Consider the following 17,919-nt stretch of genomic DNA (forward strand, 5'->3'; position numbering starts at 1 on the left):
TCTAATAATTCTTTCATAACCCTTTATAACATTAAGAGATAAAATATTTTATTAGAATCTTATAAGATTTTATTTTATTTTTAAATCAAAATAATAAATTTAAAATTTTTTTAATTTTAAAATTTATGATTTTTCTAATAATATTTTTTTTAATTACCAAATTTATAAAAAAATTTTAACAAATTTTTTATAATTTTTCTTAAAAATTTTAATTTTCTTTTTATTTAAATAAATTTTCCAAAAGTTATAAATTATATAACATTACATATATTATCTAAAAATTATAAAACTTATTTAATATGGATATCCAAAAATTTATGAAAAAAAAAAAATAAATATTTCATTTATAAATTTTTTTTAAAAAAATTAAGATATAAAAAACAAAAATGATAATACATTTACCTAATTTCACACACTCTAAATATTAAATCTACCTGTTGTAGTATTAAATTAAATAAATAAATAATACTGAAAAAAAAAAAGGGAAAAATTTCCCCTATCATCCTCTTTGTCTGCGTCGGTTTTCTTTTGTTTGTTTTTTCCCCCACTATATTATCTACTTTCACAAGAATATCAAATATTTTTATTTATTTATTTTAGTCCATCATCATATGTAGTCATGTACAGACCAGTAAAAGAATCAAGAAGGGCACGATCTCACTGTCAGTTTAGATATATATAGCCAAATTGTTAGAGAAAACAAGAAAGAGGACTCAGGACGAAAAAATAGTACCCAGTTTTTGAAGGGGCTGTAAAATTTGGCTCATTGGTTTTCGAAGTTGTTACCTTTATGCAGAATTTCCAAGGTACTTTTATCTTTTTTCTCTTGATTTTAGCCTCTGGGTGTTCCTTAAACTTCGAAATTAGCTACTGGGTATGTTGAAAATTTTGAATTTATCACTCTTTTAGTTCTGGGTTTAGTGATTCTTTTTATCTGAACTGGTGGGTTTTGAATAATATGGTAATTTACTGACCTTCTGGTTTGGTATTGGTTTCAATTTTCAATTTTGAAGTGTTTATATTGTGACTTATATTCGGATAATGACGAAATTTAGAAGTAAAGAAGTTATTGTTTCTGAGAATTGAATTTACTGCTAGAGTATGCTTAGCCTATTCTTGGATTGTTTACTGGTTAGATTATGAAATAGATTGTGAAATAGATTGGACAGTGTGTAGATACTATAGTTTTGGGTTTTATGTGCAACAATGTGTAGACTGAGTTGATTTTTATGTTTGGCTAGTTGACCATGATTCTTTACCCTGATTTTTTGTAAGCTTGAAGGGAATTGCTAGTTTGAGTTCATGACAGCTTATCTATGCTTATGCTCTTATCTTTGTTAATGAAATTTATTACAACTTATTTAATGTGAATGTGACTATCTATAGTCATCTCTTATCTGACCATCCTAATAAAAATGTAGGCAATAGGAAAGATTTAATTTTGGATTTTGTGTGCTATGCTGTCTGGCATTCAACAAAATGTAAAACTTGAAGCAATTGATGCAATTATGGTGTGTTTGGAAGGAGGGGGAGTAGAAGAGAGTAGAGTGAGAAAGAGTAAAAGGATTACCCTACCATGCTTCGGAGTCTTTTTCTTTTTGTTCTTTAAATGGAGGAAGAGGGGTTTGTAGGTGAATCAAATCCCCTCAAAACCTCCCCTTTTATATTTCCTCAAACAGGGTGGATTTGGGAGTATGGTATTCCACTTTAATGATTTCAACTTGAGAACCCATTTTGGTCTCTTAAAATTTATTTTGGTAATGATCTTAAATCAGAACACATTGGTTATAATGCATAAACTCATTACTTTGATGTACTCAACTCTCCATGTCACTCTCAAATGAGGTGCTGGAGAGTAGCTTCCTTTACTCTGTCCTCTTCTTTTCCACCAGTTTACTCTACCCTCTTTTGCCTTCAAACATCCAAACTCAGTATGAGTGTTCTTCTGCTGTATGAGTGTTGAATGGAATATCTTAGTTTCATTTAGTTGGAGGAGAAATCCTAACTTTATTTTCTCTATAATCAGTTTGACTTTTATGCTGATTAATATGTTGAACACTTTTTCTCAAATATGCAGCATCTTATGTTGACAGCAAACCTAGCTCTTTAAGGTGTTGGGTGAGATTGTCATGCTGAATGTTGCTACCAGGTGGTGTTTTAGGGATGAATTCTACAATGAATGATATGAACTTGATTCAAGCACAAATGCATCTGGCCAGGGATCTTGGTGAGGAGATTGATTTGGAGATTGGACCTGGAGATGATGACCCTTCATTTGCCAACACTCATCTCATTAGTGGCCCACCACAAGAACCTTCTGCAGAAGAGCTGGATGAAACTAAGCAGATGGCAATAGTCTCTCAACTCCTTAATGATGATCAAGTGATGTCGAAAGCACAACCTGCAAAGAGGAAGAAGAAGGTTGTAAAAAGATGGAGAGAGGAATGGGCTGATACTTACAAGTGGGCATATGTTGATATGAAGGAAGGAACAGCATGGATATTCTGCTCTGTTTGTAAAGAATATGGTAGAAAGCATAGAAGGAATCCTTATGGGAATGAAGGTAGTAGAAATATGCAGATGAGTGCATTGGAAGAGCACAACAATAGTTTGCTTCACAAAGAGGCTCTTTGTCTCCAAATGGCTTCGAAGGAAAAGATTGTTGTTGATAAGCCCATTTATGTAAAAGGTTAGTTCTCTCAATCTGGTATATTTAGTACGTGGATTAGATGGATGCGAACATTGTTCATTGTAAGCCATTATATTTTGCTATTTTCAACTTCCACTTATGCAGAAGCCTTAAACTCCTTTAATCTTGTTGTGCTGAAGCGCTAACTGTTATTATTAGTATTATTATTATTATTATTGTTTTAATTCCAAGTTGGTATTATTGTATCTAGTATAGGGAAGTTGAACCATTCTATCAAAGTACATTTAATTCAGATTAATTCAATATACCATAGAATGAGTCACCCTAGTATGTAATCTGGAGGACTGCTTTCAAATGACCTTCACTAGAACCCAAATGCTAGAGGTGTTTAAATTTTAAAATGAAAAGCCTGAATGGGAATCCAATCAGACAATTTGTATTTTCTCTCAAGCTTCTGCTGGTGTACGACTAAAACTCTTGACAAATGACAGAAGAATGGTTTCTGTCATTACAGATTTAAAACTTTGTACTGACGCAGAACCTAGTTCCTGTTAGCATTATAATAGGTTATAGCTATAGGCTGTTGAAGTGTGGCACAATTCTTTATTCTCTACCCCTTCTGAATATTTAGTTATATTTTTAGAAGTAACTGCAGCATAAAACATAATAAAAATATTGCATCTGTGTCAGTGGAACTTGTCAGAATGAACTATCAGAAGTTTTAACTCATCCTCCTGTTTTTCTGAACTAAATATCCTTGGGATAATTTTTTTTTTTTAATGATTGTTTTAATTATGTGATGCCAGCATGTGTATGTTTTACTACAGTGATTACTGCAAATGATAGTTTTAGTTTCTTTTTTCACCTTAAATAAGGACTAGAAATCTAACCTTTATATGCATTTTTGCCATCCTTGGAAAAATTTTCCTCAATTGAAGCTCTTATGTCCAAAACGGCTGGATCAATCATTGAAGCTGCATTGAAAAGGGACCCCATGAGGCTGAGTTCAAACAATCTGTACAAGAAGCTGTTCATGCTTTAGAGAGAGTGATTTTGAAAAATTCCCAGTGAGTTTTGCCAAAAAAGTTGAAGTTATATATGATTTGCTCTTCATTATCTGAAGTAAAGAGTCCTCAGTCAAATGTACTACGGGTCTCATCTTGCTCCAATTTACTTCAGTTATGTCAACATCATGGAGCGCTTGTCAGAACCGGAGCGCATGATTGTTTTTCGAGTTCCATGGGTGGATGATAGAGGTGAAACACATGTCAATCGAGGCTTCAGGGTACACTTTAACCAGGCACTGGGTCCATGTAGGAGTGGCATTCGGTTTCCTCCAAAAATGAACTTAAGTATTGCCAAATTTCTTGGTTTTGAACAGGTACTTTCTGCACTAAACATTTCATGTTAATTTACTCATTCTTAAATCAGTGCCAGATAGCAAGTTTTCTCAAGCTTTACCTTTAAGTTCATCCTAGCTAACTGGTGCTTATGGAAACTCCAAATTTGTTGGATAGGCCAGATCCTGAACATATGTCAGCTGAAGATAAATAGGAAACATAAAATTTGTTTGATTGCTAATAAAAGGAACTACTTGGTCAGAAATCAGAATGGTAGCAAAAATGAAATGTGCAGTGACAAATATGTTTGGCTTTTAAAAATCTCCTGAGAATTTGCCAATTCACCTCTTTGCAGACATTAAAGAATGCTTTATCACCCTACAAACTAGGAGGGGCAGCAGGTGGAAGTGATTTTGATCCTAAAGGAAAAAGTGATAACGAGGTCAGATCCTTTTTCATATTTCATTAATCTCCTTAATAAGGACCTTCTTAGAAAATAGCAATTCCTCTTACAGTTGTTTATGAAACCCACACTGGCAGATCATGCGGTTTTGTCAGAGTTTCATGAATGAGATATATCGTTATTTTGGTCCTGACAAGGTAATTGAGTAGGACTCCTGCTCTTATCTGATTGAACATGCTCATTATGTGTAGCCTTGCATATCTGATTATTCACCATATATTCAGGACATTCTGTTGGAGGAAATGGGAGTTGGTATTCGGAAAATGGGACACCTCTTTGGACAATACAGACGTCTAGCTGGTCATTTTCAGTTAGTTTAAGACTTAAACTTCTATTTTCATCTTCTTCAGTTCTTGCTGTGGGCTAATAGTTTCCCGATTACTTGAATTGTTTTAAGGTCCATACCCTCTTTTCTCTTGTAATTTTTTTTTTGTATGGTACATGTCACTGGGCCTAAAGTCATGGGAGCTTTGAAGGATGAAATTCTTCATAGTTGTTGGATTAACACAAGGTTAGGAAAAGATGGATTTATTTTGTTTCTTGGTATGCTCCTTGCTGTAAACCTGTCAAGTTATGCATATGGTCATTTGCACTTCAAAAATTTGAGTAGAATCAGAAAGTATAGTAAAATTAAATATTCTATTTCGAAAATTATGAGATCTAAGAGGGTAAACTAACATTTAACCTACCTACACATTGAGTGTGTGTGTGTTTTTGAAAGTTTCCCTTTTCTGACACTTCAGCGCATCTGTTCGTGTTTGCAGATGCAGGTGTAATTTTAGAAATAAAATTGTCTGTGTGCGTATTGATTTCTGCAAGTCACTTTCTGCTACCATCTATTCCTAAAAAAATTAAAGACTTGCGTTTATGCTGTTTGTAGACATTGCAGCCTACATGTCATTTAAGGATATTAACTGTTATAACAATTCCTAAATTTTCCTCTATATTACTTCTATGAGTTTTTAAGTTATTTAGTAAGAATTATGTTGAATGAAATTATTAGGTGGTCTTGGTGTCTTCATTTTATTCCTTACTTATGCAGGGAAGTTTTACAGGACCAAGGTTATTTTGGTCAGGTTCTAGTCTTCGAACTGAAGCAACTGCATATGAGCTGGTAACTAATATCTCATCTCTACTCAATGCTATTTCAGAGTAGGTAGGTAGTTAAATATCAGGGTGAATGCATGGATGCCTGACTTTGTACGTCTGTATCCTTGAAAGATTCTATTTCTATTTCATTGTTACAATGTTTGTCTTTATAGTGACTGCAATTCTTTCCATGTATATATCTCTTTCTGATAGCTTGAAACTTGATAAAGTTCACTTGCTTCTGCAGGTTTTCTTCGCCCAGCTTATTCTTGCAGAGTTGAATAAGATATCCAAGGACTGAGGTTATTTTTTGTTCTTATTATTATCTAGACTTTAAAAGCATATTGTTGCCTCGAGTTATAATTCGTAGTTCTTTTTAATGTTTTTCCTAATTTGTGCAAATATAAAAATGTGGAATTTTCTCTGGTTAATAACTCATGGTCTTTTTTTTTTTTTCTTTTCAAAGATCTGCTAGTCATTTGATATACCAAAAAAGTAGATTTATCACAATATTGAAGTCCATTACTGCTAGTTGTTTGACTAAATTGTTCACATGAATATATTTTTTCTTGAATCTTCCTCCAGATGTGTTGTAAGCGGTTTTGGAAAGATTGCAATGCATGTTCTGGAAAAACTTGTTGCTGTTGGTGCTCTTCCCATTACAGTATCAGGTAATTCTCCATTCCGATACATCAGAGAGGTCATTAGTTGTAATGTCGCTGTGCACTTGATATGTGCTGACTGTTATAGAATTCCTTTGGTTTCATTATTATTCTAGCTTAAAAGATTGTCACAGTGCAGATTTCACTAATTTCAATGAAAAATGCTCATACTGACGCCAAATGAGCTCTCTTGCAGAAGACACAGCAATTTTGCATTTTTTTTACTTTTGCCTTTTTCTTGACAGTTGTGGTTGCACGAGGAGTTGATGCATTGAGCTAAGGATATTAATTCGTCTATTTCTTGTTTGCAAGTGTTTTAATCATGTTAACCTGGTGCTCATCACATGTATTTCTCTAATGTACATGAAGGTCCTTAGTCATTCTATTTTGCTTCAGAAAAGTGCCTTAAAATCATATTCAAGTTCATTTTTCCTAGCTCTTCTTTTTATTGCCAAGAAGTTCTTTTTACATTGCTTAATATCTAGCTCATCACTTACTTTCTTTACCCTTTAAGTTGATTTAGGAAAACAATCCTCAGGATAGTGAACATACAAATACTTGTGATTGTTTGATGTGATTTTGGTGTATTATATTTTCTTTTTCACTATATGGACTGAAGCTTGGACATGCTATTCTTAGGAACTTATATGATGTATAATAGCCTCAGTGCAAGCTAATAAAGTGGGCTTCACATTCATCTTAGTTAAGATCTTAGCAAATAAAGTTAGTTGAGACAGCTGTTCGTCTTTTAATCACTTGCCTTTGCCCGATATGTGGCACAGATTCAAAGGGATATTTGGTTGATGAGGACGGATTTGATTATATGAAAATATCATTTTTGAGGGATCTCAGAGCTCAACAAAGAAGTTTGAGCTGTGTTTTCTTCACTATCATTTCCATAAATGTAAATTTCATTTCTTTTACTGACTCTTGAGAGCTGCTATTATACTTTTGGAGAATGCAGAGATTATTTGAAGACTTATGCTCAGTCTAAGTACTATGATGAAGCAAAACCTTGGAATGAAAGGTGTGATGTTGCAATTCCCTGTGGTTCTCAAAATGAAACTGACTAGGCTGATGCCATTAATTTGGTTAATTCAGGTTGTCGTGTACTTGTAGAAGGTAGTAGTTTGTGATATGAAGCGCAAACAATTTTAACATCTTTCCATCCCGAAGAATAATACTAATACTAATTATATTAGCTAATAGTTATGTGTTATTGTGATCTTCTAGGCTCAAATATGCCTTGCACTCCTGAAGCAGTTGATGTGCTGAAAAAGGCTAATGTTCTTATTGCTCCTGCCATGGCTGCTGGTTCTGGAGGGGTGCGATCTTCACTTTATCCTTCTTCTTGATGAAATTAATTTTCATTAGTATAAATAGGTTTAATCATTTCGTCTGCTTGTAGGCAAATTCAGAATAGGCTTGATTTTCCTCATGAACAAAAGTAATGTTCATGAAATCAATTCTATAATGACGTAAGAAGAATATGAAAATCTAGATTTGAATGATTAAAACCTCAATTGTTATGAAGGTAAATATAGGCATTTTTCAAAAGCATAATGTGCCCATGTCTGATTTTTTATAATCTGCTGTATTGGAATGTGATGCTATCAAAGGTTAAGACTTAAGAGAGCCACCAATTTCTCACTTTGATAGAAAGTGAATTTTGTGTTGTCACAAAGATGCAAATGAAAATTGACGATAAATTATGAGGGTTATATGAAATAGCAGCAAATTCCAATAGAAAAATTAGTGCATTCTCCTCAACAGGAGTCACCTTTTTAACAGCAAATGCCAGATATGCTCATTTAGGATGATGATTTATGGCTAAGTTTTTGAGACCTCTTAGTTTGTGGACTGGTCTCAAAGATTATTTCTGGAATAGCCAAATATTTTGAAGGTGGACAGTAAAGCTAAGATTGTTGTGAACACGTCTTTATTCATCCATATTGGCATGAATTTTGATTGATGTTTTCTATTTATAATATTACTTTATTTGCTTATTCCATGACACACTTAATTGTAGGTTGTTGCAGGAGAAATTGAATTAAACCGTGAGTGTAATGTATTGCATTGGTCACCAGAGGATTTTAAATCTAAATTACAGGTAAGATTTATTTATTTGTCTTTGTTAAAGGGTGTGATATTCTAGAGTAGCATTCATCAGTTTGCTAATACTACCACAATGCAACGTGCACCCCTATTGCAAATTGGACATATTCTGGAACTATATTACCCCTTATTTGCTTCAGTAGAAGCCATGTATTCATGTACCCTGCAGTGAATTTAGCTATAAAACAGACGAACTCAACCTTGGTAATAATCAATTGTTGATAACTGTGTGTATTTAAGATAAAATATCTTTTATAGTTGAGTATTGAAATTGCAAACATCATGTCAGTGTGATACTAGTGAAGTTGAGTTGGCTTGTTTTGGGTTTACCATTGTAGCGTGCTTCAGATTTCTTCGCTTTTATTAACTTCACAAATAATTTTATATCTAGTAATGACAAAATTTGGTGAGGATTCTTTTCTCTGCCCATCAACTTACGGGAAGCAATGAAACAGACATTCCATGGAGCCCTCAAAGCAGCAAATGATTTTGGTTATGAAAAAGAAAGTCCTGAGTAAGTGTTTTTCCGTGTTAGCACTATCATTTTAGTAGTAAGAAAGCAAGGCGGAAAGCCTTTTGCTCATTTATTTTTCTCTTTGGTGAAAGGTACGTGAATCAAACACTAGTTTTTATCTGCTGCTGATCTGGTTTTCTTACCGGATTCTTTCACCAAATTGCAGTCAGACTGTTTCTTATTAAAAGTAGAAATCAGTTCTTCTATACATATTATATAGTTGTGACCAAAACCATTCTACATCATGGCTATTTAGTGATCATTCATTAAACTTTCTTAAAGGGCTTGGCAGGCTTTTTTGTCAGAAGGTATAATGGTTGGAAATATATTGTTTGTGAACCTAAGATGTAACAACTGATGTTATGTCCTTGCGAACTACCTAGAGATCTATCATTCACTCCTTTTCTTCATTATCGTTTAACAGGGCTTTGCTACATGGATCAGTCATCTCTGCTTTTCTGGCTATTGCTCAAGCCAGACTGATCAAGGATGTTTATGGAAGAGAAAGGTGTAGAGTTATTTGCATGTGCACCAAAGCTGATTATTGTTTGTCAGCACCGATGACCCTTGGAGAATGTGCACTCCATGGCAGGACACTGGAGCTCATCATCAACTTTATTGTATTGGTTTTCAGATCTCGATCTTTGAAGTCAATGCCAGGAAAAAATGAGAGATATGACAGATCTCTTTGTAACGTACATGTTACATGTACTAATGACTAGTGTAGAATTTCATTGGCATAGGAGTTTAGAGGAGCAATGTGCCATAGTTGTAGGGTTGGAATAGAAATATTTATTCTTGGCCTTCCAGAGTTGCCCATAAATTTTAGCTCAATACTGTGAGTCTGTGACATACTTTGACAGCAACATTAATTGGAAATAAAATATTTTTTTTTTGCTATTTTCAATTCATTAGTCTCCATTTCTTTTTTTCTTTTTCTTCTTGCTGATTGAAATTGTTTCACCACTCTCATAAATTGAGCACCCCTAGTCTCAGAATTCATGAAACTGTTACACTCTATAAATGGGATCTAATGGCTCCATTGAGTATTCTAGTCTAATTATTAATGTTATTCTTGACAGGAATAAAACTATTGAGACACAATTTAAAACTAGAAATGTTAATCTAAGCAGGAGCAAAAGTACCATAACTACACAACCAAAAAATGGAGCCAAGCGGTTATGCCCCACTCTATTCCTATTTCAAGAAATTTTTAATGTTAGTGTTTTCCTCTTTCAGAAAAAGGAGGTTGTTGGGGTATCAGCAATTCTCTCTACGATTCCATGAAAGCCTAGGGAAAATGTTACCTTAGCAGAGAATTCTAAGACAACAATGACAATGCATGACGAGGAGGAACATAACAAAGTTCCTTGATGTTGGACCAAAGAATTGGCTAATGAACGGTGGAATTAAGCGATTAAAGCAATCTTGGCTGATCTCAGTTCTTGCCTTGCATCAAGCTGATCCAACATTCGGCTCTTAAGCATGATTCAATATCTTCTAAATGTGACTCACATGGCTGAATTTCAATAAGAGACCTGGATTGCTTAGCAAGAGAAATAGAAGGCTTGACAGAAGGTGTAGATGTGTATTGGTAAGAGAAAAGAATGGAAACCGAGGTGGTGACAGTGGCAGCATGACAATAGGAAAGTCTGGTTAACGTTGCATGTGATGTGAACAGACCTGGTTGATAATATTCTGAACTTACACCAGGTGCATGAATTGCTAGCCCTAGTGTTGCCCATAAGACTGAGCAGACAGAAAATCAGCAACGAATCTGAAAATATTTTCATTTTTTAAGCTTGAAACCTGTCAAAAGTATATATTTAGCAAGATATATTTTGCAAGTGAGAATGAAATGACAAAAACCTGAAAATGTTGTTTGATTTTATGGCGAGAGATTTGAGAAGATAAGAGTTGCGGCTGAAACTCTGCTGCATGAGATTTGAAAAGATTAAGTCCAGATGAGCAGAGTTCCTAGCATACATATATATACATGCTTGTTTTTCCTGACACTTTCATTAATAAACCTCTAATTAATTAGATTAATACTAATCAGTGCTTCAACGAATCCCAAATAAGCAGAACAAAACCCCAAGATACAACTTAATGACTGATGGCAGAAAACATCACAGCCAAAATACAAGTTCATGACCACTAAAAAAGATGTGTGAATATGTGTATGCAAGTCCACATATGTACAAAAAGCATTTAGTCACCAAACTTACTTGGCTCTGTCTAGTGCCAACTCTGCCTCAAACCTTTCTCTCCATGCCAAAAATGTATTAATGATAACAGGTTCTCCATGTGGCACAATTACCTGCAAGAAGGAAAAGGTATTATAGCTTCTTTTACATAAAGACTAACATCTGGTATTAAGAGAAAACTTAGTGCTCTCAAACTTGAACAGCATCCTGATTTGTGATCATAATTAGCACAAAGCTTTATGCTTTCCTCTTGGATTCACCAAGTAGAAATCTTAAACACTATGTCTGTCAGATCTAAACAAAAAATGGGTCACACAGCAGCGTTGTTAGATAATATGGGTATTCTTACGGCAGACTGACCAATTAGCATAAGAGTTCCAAGGGAAGATCATGAATATATATTTTTTTAAATAACACAAACACAAAGGTCTCCAAATCTGTCTACCAGGAAAATATCGAAGTTTTTTTTTGCAGGAGATATGACTTGTCTGAAAGTCTGGCTGCTATATCAGTAACTGGCATAGTATATCTTTAGAATTTTAGCACACTTTCCTTTGAAACCAGTCCTAATGAGTTACATCATTGTAGAACATCCCTGCCATGATCCTGTCATATAGCAAAGTTCCGTTGGACATATCAACATTTTGAAGTTTGAACTTGAGAAGAAAGGTGGTGGGAACAATTGAAGGAAAATCAATGGGCAAGATACTGGATCCAATTTGTTATAGAGCACATCTTCACAAGCTTGATGGGTATTATTTCTCACCTTCCATTAACTGGGCAGCATGCACAATGAGAAACATATACATACTTCTTCTCACTCGTTGGAATGACTCAACTATCCAACTTACCCCCTTCTCCATAATTTTTTCAATTTTTTAACACGTAATATAGTAAATGTAACATCCTTTCCAATGTTGGGACTTAGTCTCAACTTCCTTGTCTCTTCTACACTCACTTGCAAGTCATTTTCTTTCTGTACTCATAGGATTTTTCCAGCATTAAAACTGATGTCAGTTGAGATTCATCTGGCACATTCACATTACAACATTGCAATCTAGGAGCTTCACCGTACACCTTTTCATGTTCTAGTTCAAAGCATTTAAAATAACAATAACTCCATTTGTTTCATTCTTCTAGTTAATGCTCAGATACCCAATCCATCAATGTCAAATGCTCATCTTGCACACAAACTATCACATTTATACCTTTGAAACATATATATTGAAAATATATCCTTCCTCTTAATTAGGCATCATCAGGGACCACCTTAGTAACTGCTGTGGCATTCAGTACCTTAGGTCAAAAGTTTATTCACTATAGGTCTAAGTTGTATATTAATGCAGGTAGGCAGTTCTAATTACAGACCTACGCATACATTGAGTATAAATACAATGGACGTAACATTGTATCCAAGATCCAACTAGTAGGTGGGCAACGGTATAGGAATGCAAATAGAATTTGCTAAAAGATTGCAAAAAAAACAAAAGTTATAATTACTCTTGAATCTAGTAAACATCTAACCACAAGAACAGAGGAAATGAAAATGTATAATAAATGGTCACACCTCATCTTTTATTGCTTCTTCTTCTTCAGCATTGTCAACATCAGCATCTTGACCATATCTTTCAAATAGCCATTCCTTGCCTGATGTAACCAAAGTGTAAATCATAACCATTCCAAGATTTTCAAATGCCTGTAAAGCACAGAATGAAGTGAGAATCTGCAAAACCTGGACAAATTAAGCTGTATAACCATTAGCCAATTTACATATAAGAAAAAGATGCTAATAGGCAATATAAACTAAAAATAACACTTTTTGTTGCAATGTTCCTCTAAAAAGAAGGATTAATTTATTTAACAGATGCCACTGCCAGTTAAAGATGAATATGAAACAAAGTTCAATCAGCTAAAGGATTGGCATAGTTGAGATTCTCTATGCCATCTAACGCTTCCATTCAGGATATTTTACTTAACAGATGCTACTGCCAGCTAAAGATGAACATGAAACAAAGTTCAATTAGCTAAAAGATTTGCACACTTGAGATTCTCTATGCCATTTAACACTTCCATTCAGGATATTTTGCATTTTTTCAGTATGCGGTGACGGGTTGGGGAAAGCCATGATCTTGGCTCTCAATTAAGGGCAAAAACCTAAACTTAGAAAGAATATTTCCTGGAAGCTTTAGATATGCTTAAAGAGTAAATTACAAATTTCAGTTCTATGACAAAATATAAATGCCTTGCAAGGTTACCTCCTGTTCAAGCTTTTCTTTCAAACTTTCAGGTCACTGGTTTGTATTCGCCGTGTACTGGAAAAGGAAATTAAAAAAGTTCATCCAAAAGAACAAGATCATGAGGGGTAAAGAATGCATCTTCTATACAAGGTCACAAATGCTCAAGATAAAGTCCATTCAATTTCAGTAGATGGAAATAATCAGCAAACAACTAGCACAAAAAAGATACGGTCCTCCAATATCCATAAAAGAATGTTAAATAACGTCAATATTGACAATTTATCACGTTCAAAAAATGATTTTTATTTTAGTCTGAGTTATTGTATCAGTTGGAGTCATCAATGAAAGAAACACAAGCAAGCCTGCAAGGACACAACACAAATATCATTTAATACATGGTAGCCACTGACATCTTAGAGCAGCCTTTCACTTTAGGTAGCTTAAAAATAAATCAGAAGAAGAAAATGAAAAAGTAGATCATTGAGAAAATGAAAAAGTAGATCATGTCAATGTTAGGGTCCATTTGGCTGTCAGTTTTAATAACTTATTTGCTTTCAAAAGAAAAAATGAGTTTGGATACAGAAGAAAAAAGTACATTGGAATAATTAGTTTCTTGGATAACAAAAGGCATGATTACATTCAATTAGGAACCGTGAAATTTGAAATGTTTTTACTTTTCAAACCAACTGCTCATCTTTAATCAAATAAAATTTTGCTTTTGCTATATAGCAATATCTAAAAAGAAAAAAATGAAGTGGCCAAGGTGAGTAAAAAAAGATTCCTTGATGATTTTCAGAGGTCTATATCACTTACATGTACCAGATGAGCAGTAACTTCAGAGTGAGGAGCAGATGATAAATTATTGGTGCAACTCATGAAACATTTAACTCTAACTGAATATTAAAAGCATGAAAGCAGTTTATAAAGAAAAAGGCAGTTGTTTGCTGGTACATTCTCAAATGGTATTAGGGGAACCCCCATGAGATCGAGGAAAGATTAAGAATATGATAGGTAAGGAAAATGGAAAGGGGGAAGGATGGAAAATTTTGCAACCTAATGGCTAGGATTCATAACCACTTTCCTATTATATAGCATAACCATTAGAATAAAAACTTTTCTATCCTCCCCATCAAGCAAAGCCCAAATGAGCTTCAAACAAAAGGAAAAAAGAACATTTCTTTCTCATATCATTTATGTAAACAGGAGACAGTAACAAATATCCTTACAAATAGTGGCATGCGTATTGGCACATTGCACTGAAAGGACATACTGACCTTTTTACATTCAGAAGTGGAGGCACATCTGGATAATTTTCCGTAGGCGAGAAAACCAAAGCCACGGAACTAAGGGCAACAGAACTGCAACAGAACTGCAACAGAACTGCAACAGAAGTTTGAACAACAGCTTATGTTCACAGGGAAACAGAAAATCCTGAACTAAGGGCAGCAAAAAGAGTTCCCAAAATCAAGCAAATTGAATCAAATTTGATGTTATAAATTTATTCGTCTCCGTCTGCATATAAGTGTGGCGGCAGACAAATATGACACTAGAATTTGTTGGATGATATAAAAAGAATAACCTAGTAGGGGGTTAACTGATATGCGTCATCATCCTGTCAAACACAAAATGTGGTAATTAGATGAGAGGACAATTAGTTGTCAAGGCATAAAAGTCACAAAGAATGAATAATAATGTAGAAACAGCAGCTAAGCATGCAAAACATTCTTAATTATTTGAAGGTGCATTATTACTCATCAAACAACTCTGTATCTATTAGCCCATGTCATTGTAAGCTCACAATGAAAAACTATAATAAAATGGGCTTGTAAAGAAATGCCAATCGCATTGCGGAAATGGCAGATAACCATATGTCAAGGAAAAAACGCACCTGAGGAGATAATGTTATTTGGAAGCACCTATTAGAAGTGCTTAGCCCACTCTCACCAGAGTGAATTTCTGATGCAAAAGCAGCAATCATTACAGGTGAGGACGGAACAGGAAATTTTAGCAGGGAGAAAACATAACTCCAACAAAAGAAGCGAAAAGAGCCTTCGAAATTCATCAATAATTATTGCTTCCAGGGCTTCAATTTCCATCTCCTGCTCCTGCACGTGGTCTGTAAACATAACTCAATAGAAATGAATTGGTGTTGAAGGAAGTATATAGTAAACCAATCTCAACACAGCATCGCATTCTTCCATCGATTGATTAAATAAGGTTTAACTACTATTAGTAAACGTTAAACTGATTATATTTCATGTCCTTAGCCAGCTGCTACAGCTAGGGAAGAAACGCAGTAAACTTGTATTTTTATTAGTTCCCTTATAGCTTCACGGTTGATCCATGATTTATCAGTTGTAACCGGTAACTAGTGCGTGAGACCGTAAAGACTGTACGTTTACCACTTTTGCCTCACTAGTATTAGCTATGATTTTTAAAATATCAATCGGTAAATTTCATGATATCTTTAGAAAACCCAAGTCCATAAACAAGGGAAAATTCAATTTACATCCATAGAAACTCTTTACACCTTATTACTTAATATATCCCACATTTAAAATATGATTTTTTATTTCTCCTAATAAACTTCATCCAACAAGGTTACATTTTCTTCCGTACCCTTTTCCCTATTCATTCTTTCACTCTCAGTCTAAGTTCATTCTAAACTTAATCCTAAAATCATCGAACCAATCTCTAAATCACAAATTTTTTAAGTATTCCATTTATTACAGGTAAGATTTTAAGATTTTTATTCATTGATTTATTTGAAATAATACGAAAATTAAAATTTTTACAAAAGTTTTTTCGTCACTTCTCGAAAATTCAACCATAAAAGTTTAATGAAGTGCGAATGGTCTGTAAAGTTTTTTGTTGAGAGTTTTAAAAGGCTCTAGGAAAGAAATCTATTTCCTTTGAAGGTTTGTTGAAAATGAATTTCTGAAAGTCTTAAACAGGATGTAAAGAAAGTAAAATTATAATTTATTAAAAGATAAAATTGATAACTTTAATATATATTTTTCAAAAAAAAAATAGAGTGTGAAGAAAATTTTGAATGATGTACTAAGAGCCACTAAAAAAAAAAAAAACCCCATTTCATTTCAACCCAAAAAATGCCATTGCACCTGCTGGATATTTCTGATTACCTCAACAAGAAAAAAGATTGTCTGTTTATATCAAACTTTAAAGAAACAAAAGCAAGTTGCATTAAAAGAAAATCCCAAAACAGGATGAAAAACCAAGTGAACACTGAGGAGTAAAAAAGAGGTAAAAAAAACTCAATTAGCAATTGAGATGGTTGAAGGAACGTTCTCAACGAACTTGATAAGCAATATAATAGTAGAATTTGATTAGTAAAAAGAAAGAGTTTTATTAAATACTGAGTTAAAAAAAAAAGAAAAAGAATTACCAATCATGGTTGTGAATATGGGATATTACTCCTTTATGCTTTTTGTTTTGGATTTGATTTTGCTTTTCCTCTCAGGCATGATCGAAGCTCACAGTTGCCATGAACAGTTCAGCCCGATAAAACCTAACGGAAAGCTCACTTCTAAACTCACCGTTTCACTTTTGTTCTTTACTCTCTCTTACTTTTGTGGGTGGATTTTTGCTGGTTATTATAAAATTTAAAAGAGTGCTGCTAAATGCATTTATTCTTTTCTCTTCGTATTTCAGTTATTTTATTTTATTTTATAAATAAATTATTTAATTACTTTTTTTTCTCGCTTTGAAAATGAATTTTTAAAAAATTATAAATATTTTCATAAATAAAATTTTGAAAAATTAAGTAATTTTTTTTATAAATGAATATTCCAAAATCTTTAAAACTTTTTTAAATTTTATTTTCAAAAATTATATGATTTTTCAAAAATTTATTTTCGATTTATTTTTTGAGTATGGGGTTGTATTAAATAAAAAATACGGTGTTAAAAGTAGAAAAATAATTAAATAATTTCATTTAACAAAAATTTATTATAATTTAAAAATAATTCATGATATTAATTCTAAAATAAAATATCTTATAAATGATAAAACTATTAAAAATTATAAAAACTAAAAAGTAACAATTTTAAAAAGGTGAATATATACAATAATCAAATAGTACTACCTCTAGTTAGTATAATAAATCTAAAAAAATTTTTCATTTCCCTAATTTTGGTATGATTCCTTTTACCTAACTTCTTTATATCGATATGCTTCCCAAAACCTATTCTCATAATTGGGTACTTAAAATGGAAATAACCATTCTCATTCTCATTCCTCATTTTATTTTTATCAAAATTATTATCAATATTTTCAACATTCTCTCGAATAGAATTTTATTATAAGGTTAATTTAACATTGTTGTTATAGTTGAAAAAAATTGGAATTGAAATAAGTAAATTTAAAAAATAAAATAAAAAATTATGATTAAAAATTTTAAATATTTAATATTGTCGTAAAAATATATTGTTAATATTTGAAATGTTTGAAAAAATAAAATATTAAAAATATAAAATACTATAGTGACTTTTTATAAAACACTTTTTCACTTAAAACACTTTTTAAATTGTTTTTTTATTTGGACTACAAAATTAGATTTTTAAATCAAAAAATTATTTTTTTATTGTTTAGCATTTAGATTGAATAAAAAGTAAACCATAAA

General features: G+C 32.9%; 2 pseudogenes across 2 annotated transcripts; one reads left to right on the plus strand and one right to left on the minus strand.

The window, feature by feature from the left end:
- Positions 1–465: 465 nt before the first annotated feature.
- Positions 466–9,347, plus strand: LOC111280477 (uncharacterized; annotated as a pseudogene). The gene is made up of 16 exons (XR_016335039.1): positions 466–806; positions 2,078–2,689; positions 3,589–3,717; positions 3,830–4,031; positions 4,346–4,432; positions 4,531–4,590; positions 4,678–4,767; positions 5,496–5,567; positions 5,790–5,844; positions 6,128–6,213; positions 6,987–7,070; positions 7,162–7,326; positions 7,438–7,529; positions 8,234–8,313; positions 8,759–8,833; positions 9,258–9,347. The product of XR_016335039.1 is annotated as an uncharacterized LOC111280477 (transcript).
- A 1,502-nt stretch (positions 9,348–10,849) lies between these two features.
- LOC111280585 (uncharacterized) lies at positions 10,850–15,912 on the minus strand (annotated as a pseudogene). The gene is made up of 9 exons (XR_016335040.1): positions 15,897–15,912; positions 15,640–15,702; positions 15,222–15,393; positions 15,143–15,165; positions 14,857–14,871; positions 14,552–14,657; positions 13,296–13,352; positions 12,608–12,736; positions 10,850–11,153 (listed from the first exon to the last, which is right to left on the minus strand). The product of XR_016335040.1 is annotated as an uncharacterized LOC111280585 (transcript).
- Between the last annotated feature and the right edge of the window lie 2,007 nt (positions 15,913–17,919).

This window comes from Durio zibethinus, chromosome 28 (assembly GCF_047325235.1).
Source record: "Durio zibethinus cultivar Kanyao isolate XHJ-2024 chromosome 28, ASM4732523v1, whole genome shotgun sequence".
Taxonomy (NCBI): domain Eukaryota; kingdom Viridiplantae; phylum Streptophyta; class Magnoliopsida; order Malvales; family Malvaceae; genus Durio; species Durio zibethinus.